A 6,440-nucleotide genomic window follows, 5' to 3' on the forward strand; every position below is an offset into this window, starting at 1 on the left:
GAGCAAAAGGATTGCTTGCAAGGGATAAAATTGGAACTCTGGAGGATCAGAATGGTAATCCACCTGTGGAGCCAAAAGAGATAGGGAAAGCCTTAAGTGAATCTTTTTGCATCCGCATTTACTCAGCAGGACACAGAGTCTATGGAAGAAGGGCAAAGTGACATTGACTTCATGGACCCTATACAACTTACAGAGGAGGATGTATTTGCTGTCTTGAGGCAAAGTAGGATAACTAAATCGTAAACACAAAATACTCTGCAGATGCTGAATTCCTCCAGCACGTTGTGAGTGTTGCTAGGATAACTAAATCCCTAGGCCTGACAAGGCCCTTGAACCCTGTTACAGGCATGTGCAGAATCACAGGGGTGCTAGAAGAGATATTCAAATATAACCATATAAGAATTACAGCACGGAAACAGGCCATCTCGGCCCTTCTAGTCCGTGCCGAACTCTTACTCTCACCTATTCCCACTTACCTGCATTCAGCCCATAACCTTCCATTCCTTTCCTGTCCACATATCTATCCAATTTATCTTTAAGTGACAACATCGAACCTGCCTCAACCACTTCTGCTGGAAGCTCGTTCCACACAGCTAACACTCTCTGAGTAAAGAAGTTCCCCCTCATGTTACCCATGTAATTTTAAATACCTCTATCAAGTCCCCCCTCAACCTTCTACGCTCCAAAGAATAAAGATCCAACTTGTTCAACCTTTCTCTGTAACTTAGGAGATGAAATCCAGGCAACATTTTAGTAAATCTCCTCGGTACTCTCTCAATTTTATTGACAGCTTTCCTGTAATTCGGTGACCAGAAATGTACACAATACTCCAAATTTGCCCTTACCAATGCCTTGTACAATTTCACCATTACATCCCAACTCCTATACTCAATGCTCTGATTAATAAAGGCCAGCATACCAAAAGCTTTCTTCACCACCCTATCCACATGAGATTCCACCTTCAAGGAACTATGCACCATTATTCCTAGATCCCTCTGTTCTACTGCATTCTTCAATGCCCTACCATTTACCATGTATGTCCCATTTTGATTAGTCCTACCAAAATGTAGCACCTCACATTTATCAGCATTAAACTCCATCTGCCATCTTTCAGCCCACTCTTCTAAGTGGTCTAAATCTATCTGCAAGCTTCGAAAACCTACTTCATTATCCACAACACCACCTATCTTAGTATTATCTGCATACTTACTAATCCAATCTACCACCCCATCATCCAGATCATTAATATATATGACAAACAACATTGGACCCAGTACAGATCCCTGAGGCACACCACGAGACACCGTCCTCCAATCTGACACACAGTTATCCACTACTCTCTGGCGTCTCCCATCCAGCCACTGCTGAATCCATTTTACTACTTCAATATTAATACCTAACAATTGAACCTTCCTAACTAACCTTCCGTGTGGAACCTTGTCAAAGGCCTTACTGAAGGCCATATAGACAACATCGACCGTTTTACCCTCGTCAACTTTCCTAGTTACCTCATCAAAAAATTCAATAAGATTTGTCAAGCATGACCTTCCACGCACAAATCCCAGTTGGCCGTTCCTAATCAGACCCTGTCTATCCAGATAATTATATATATCATCTCCAAGAATACTTTCCATCAACTTACCCACCACTGACGTCAAACTCACAGGCCAATAATTGCTAGGTTTACTCTTAGAACCCTTTTTAAACAATGGATCAACATGAGCAATATGCCAATCCTCCAGCACCATCCCCATTTCTAATGACATTTTAAATATTTCTGTCAGAGCCCCTGCTATTTCCACACTAACTTCCCTCAAGGTCCTAGGGAATATCCTGTCCGGACCCAGAGACTTATCCACTTTTATATTCCTTAAAAGCGCCAGTACTCCCTCTTCTTTAATTGTCATACTTTCCATAACTACCCTTCTTGTTTCCCTTACCTTACACAATTCAATATCCTTCTCCTTAGTGAATATCAAAGAAATTGTTCAAAATCTCCCCCATCTATTTTGGCTCCACACATAGCCATTCACTCTGATTATCTAAGGGACCAATTTTATCCCTCACTATCCTTTTGCTATTAATATAACTGTAGAAACCCTTTGGATTTATTTTCACCTTAGTCGCCAAAGCAGCCTCATATCTTCTTTTAGCTTCTCTAATTTCTTTCTTAAGATTCTTTTTACATTCTTTGTATTCCTTGAGCACCTCATTTACTCCAAGCTGCCTATATTTATTGTAGATCCCTCTCTTTTTCCAAATCAAGTTTCCAATATCCCATGAAAATCATGGCTCTCTCAAACTTTTAACCTTTCCTTTCAACCTAATAGGAACATAAAGATCTTGTACCCTCAAAATTTCACCTTTAAATTTCTCTATTACATCCTTCCCATAAAACAAATTGTCCCAATCCACTCCTTCTAAGTCCTTTCGCTTCTCCTCAAAGTTAGCCTTTCTCCAATTAAAAATCTCAACCCTGGGTCCAGTCCTATCCTTCTCCATCATTATACTGAAACTAATGGTATTGTGATCACTGGACCCAAAGTGCTCCCCAACACATACCTCCATCACCTGCCCTATCTCATTTCCTAACAGGAGATCCAACACTGCCCCTTCTCTAATTGGTACCTCTATGTATTGCTGCAAAAAACTATCTTGCACACATTTTACAAACTCCAAACCATCCAGCCCTTTCATAGAATGGGCTTCCCAGTCAATGGGTGGAAAATTAAAATCTCCCACAATCACAACCTTGTGCTTACTACAGATATCTGCTATCTCCTTATAAATTTGCTCCTCCAATTCTCGCTCCCCATTAGGTGGTCTATAATACACCCCTATAAGCGTCACTATAACTTTCCCATTCCTCAATTCCACCCAAATAGCCTCCCTAGACCAGTCCTCTAATCTATCCTGCTAAAGCACCGCTGTAATATTTTCTCTGACAAGCAATGCAACACCTCCCCCTCTTGCCCCTCCGATTCTATCACACCTGAAGCAATGAAATCCAGGAATATTTAGTTGCCAATCACACCCCTCCTGCAACCATGTTTCACTAATAGCTACAACATATTATTTCTAGGTATCAATCCATGCTCTAAGCTCATCCACCTTTCTTACAATGCTCCTACTATTAAAATGGATGCATTTAAGAAACTCTCCACCTCTTACACTCTGTTTATCCCTAATGGAGCAAACAACTTTGTTATCTCTTTCTTCCTTCTCCCCTACATCTTCAGTCTGTGTGCTCCCATTCTCTGTCCCCTGCCTATCCTCCCTCACACACTGTCTACTTGCTTTCTCTATTTGTCAACTAACTTCTTCTCTCCTAGTCTCTTCAATTTGATTCCAACCCCCCAACCATTCTAGTTTAAGTCTCCTCAGTAGCTTTCACAAATCTCCCTGCCAGGATATTGGTTCCCCTAGGATTCAAGTGCAGCCCGTCCTTTTTGTACAGGTCACGCCTGCGCCAAAAGAAGCCCCAATGATCCAAAAACTTGAATCCCTGCCCCCTGCTCCAATCCCTCAGCCACACATTTATCCTCCACCTCATTCCATTCCTACTCTCACTGTCACGTGGCACAGGCAGTAATCCCAAGATTACTACCTTTGCAGTCCTTCTTCTCAACTCCTTATATTCTCCTTTCAGGACCTCTTCCCTTTTCCTACCTATGTCATTGGTACCTATATGCACCACGACCTCTGGCTCCTCACCCTCCCACTTCAGGGTATCTTGGACGCAATCAGAAACATCCTGGACCCTGGCACCAAGGAGGCAAACCACCATCCAGGTCTCCTGACTGCATCTACAGAATCCCCTGACCCCCTATTACTACTGCCCTCCTCTTCCTTTCCCTACCATTCTAAGCTGCAGGGCCAGACTCTGTGCCAGAGGCATGGCCACTGTTGATTCCCCCAGGTAAGCTGTCCCCCCCCCCAACAGTACTCAAACAAGAGTACTTATTGTCAAGGGGCACAGCCACTGGGGTACTCTCTAGTACCTGACCCTCCCCCTTCCTCACCGTGACCCACTTGTCTTCCTCCCATGGACCTTGGCGACAGGTGAGGTACCAGTGGATTGGAGAATAACGAATGTTGCTCTGTTGTTTAAGAAAGGATCCAAAATTAAACCAGGAATTTATAGACCAGTAAGCCTGACATCAGTCAACACACATCAAAGTTGCTGGTGAACACAGCAGGCCAGGCAGCATCTCTAAGAAGAGGTGCAGTCGACGTTTCAGGCCGAGACCCTTCAGCCTGACATCAATAGTGGGTAAGTTATTGGAAGGTTTTCTATAGGACTGGATGAGTATTTGCATAGTTTACATGGCTTAGTGCATGATAGGTCGTGTCTAACTGATCTTATAGTTTTCATCGAGGTTATCTGGAAAGTTGATAAAAATAAGGCAATAGATGTTGTCTACATGGACTTTTGCGAGGCAGGTTGAGAAAGTTCAGTAGATGAGGTAGTAAATTGGATTAAATATTGGTTTTGTGGGAGAAGCCAGAGTGGTAGAAGACAGTTGCCTCTCTAACTAGAAGCCTGTTATTAATGAAGTGCCACAGGGATTGGTGCTAGGTCTACTGTAGTTTGTCATCTATATCAACAAACTGGATGATAATGTGGTTAATTGGACCAGCAAATTTGTAGATGACACCAAAGTTGGGGGTGTAGTGAACAGCAAAGACTTTCAAGGGTCTGGACCAGCTGGAAAAATAGCAGATGTCTCTTCTTTCAGTTAGTCCTGACGAAGGGTCTCGGCCTGAAACGTCAACTGTACCTCTTCCTAGAGATGCTGCCTGGTCTGCTGCGTTCACCAGCAACTTTTATGTGTGTTAGATGGAACTTAATGCAGACAAGTGCAAGGTATTGCATTTTAGTAGATCAACCAGGGAAGTCTTAAACAGTGAAAGGTAGGGCACTGTGGAGTGCTGCAGAACAAAGGGATCTGGGAATTCAGGTCCACAATTCATTAAAAGTAGCGTCACCAGTAGACAGGGCCATAAATAAAGCTTTTGGCACATTGGCTGTTATAAATCAAGGTACTGAGTACAGGAGATGGGATGTTATGTTGAAGTTGTTTAAGACGTTGGTAAGACTTAATTTGGAGTATTGTTTTGGGCACCTACCTACAGGAAAGATGCAAATAAGATTGAAAGAATACACAGACGTTTACAAGGTTGGTGCCAGGACTGGAGGACCCAAATTATGAGGAAAGATTGAATAGGTTAGGACTTTATTCCTTGGAACACAGATTGAGAGATCTGATAGAGGTATAGAAAATTATGAGGGGTACAGATAAGGTAAATGCTAGCATGCTTTTTCCACTAAGATTGGATGACAATGTTAGGGATCTGGAGCAGCAGCTGGATGACTTCGGCTTGTATGGGAGAGAGGAGATAATCCATCAGTTACAGGGAAATAATCACCCCTAAATTGCAGAAGGTGAGTAGGCGCTCTCAGGAGAAATGGAAATGCGATTAGGCAATTAGCGCAGAGCACCCGCGGCCATTCCCCTCAATAAGTATACCATTCTGGGGGATGAACTCCCAGGAGAATGCCACAGAGACCAGGTTATTGACACTAAGCATGGGTCTGTGGTGCAGAAGGAAAAAAGGGAGAAGAGGGAAACAGTAGTGATAGGGAACTGAATATCAGGGGAACATGCAGGAGATTCTGTGGACATGAATGGGACACCCAAAAGGTGTGACCTGTACAAAAGTGACGGGTTGCACCTGAACCCAAGGGGGAACCAATATTCTCACGGCCAGGTTTGTTAGAGCTGTAGGGGAGGTTAAACTAATTTGGCAGAGGGGTTGGGAACCAGAATGAATGGACTCAGGATACAACATATAGTTAAAAATCAAAGTCAGACTGTCAAGAAGGGCAGGCAGATGATAGGATTGCAGCCAGCAGGGTGAGTATCAGTGCATTAGGAATGCAAAATCCCAAAAAGGGTAGCAAAGGTAGGAGAGAGGAGTTGGGCAATAAAATACATTGGAAAATGCATGGTCATGAACTTTGGTAGCAGAAATAAATGTACGGACTATTTTCCAAACGGAGAAAATCCAAAAATCCGACATGCCAAAGGCTTGGAAGTGCTTTTGTAAACACCCATGAAGTTAACTTAAGGGCTGAGTCAGTGGTGAGGGTGGCAAATGCAATGTAAGCATTCTTTTTAAGAGGTCTACAGAGCTGGGATATGATGCCAAGGCTTATATAAGACAACGGTTGAGTTGTCACCTTGAGTATTGTGAATAGTTTGGGCTCCTCATCTAAGAAAGGCTGCGCTGGCATTGGAGAGGGTTCAGAGGAGGTTCACAACAATGATTCTAGGAGTGAAAGGGTTATCACACAAGGAATGTTTTAATAGCTCTGGGTCTGTACTCACTGGATCTTAGAAGCATGAGGGAGGAATATTGAAAACTTATGAACGTTA

Source organism: Mobula hypostoma, chromosome 2, assembly GCF_963921235.1.
Source record: "Mobula hypostoma chromosome 2, sMobHyp1.1, whole genome shotgun sequence".
Taxonomy (NCBI): domain Eukaryota; kingdom Metazoa; phylum Chordata; class Chondrichthyes; order Myliobatiformes; family Myliobatidae; genus Mobula; species Mobula hypostoma.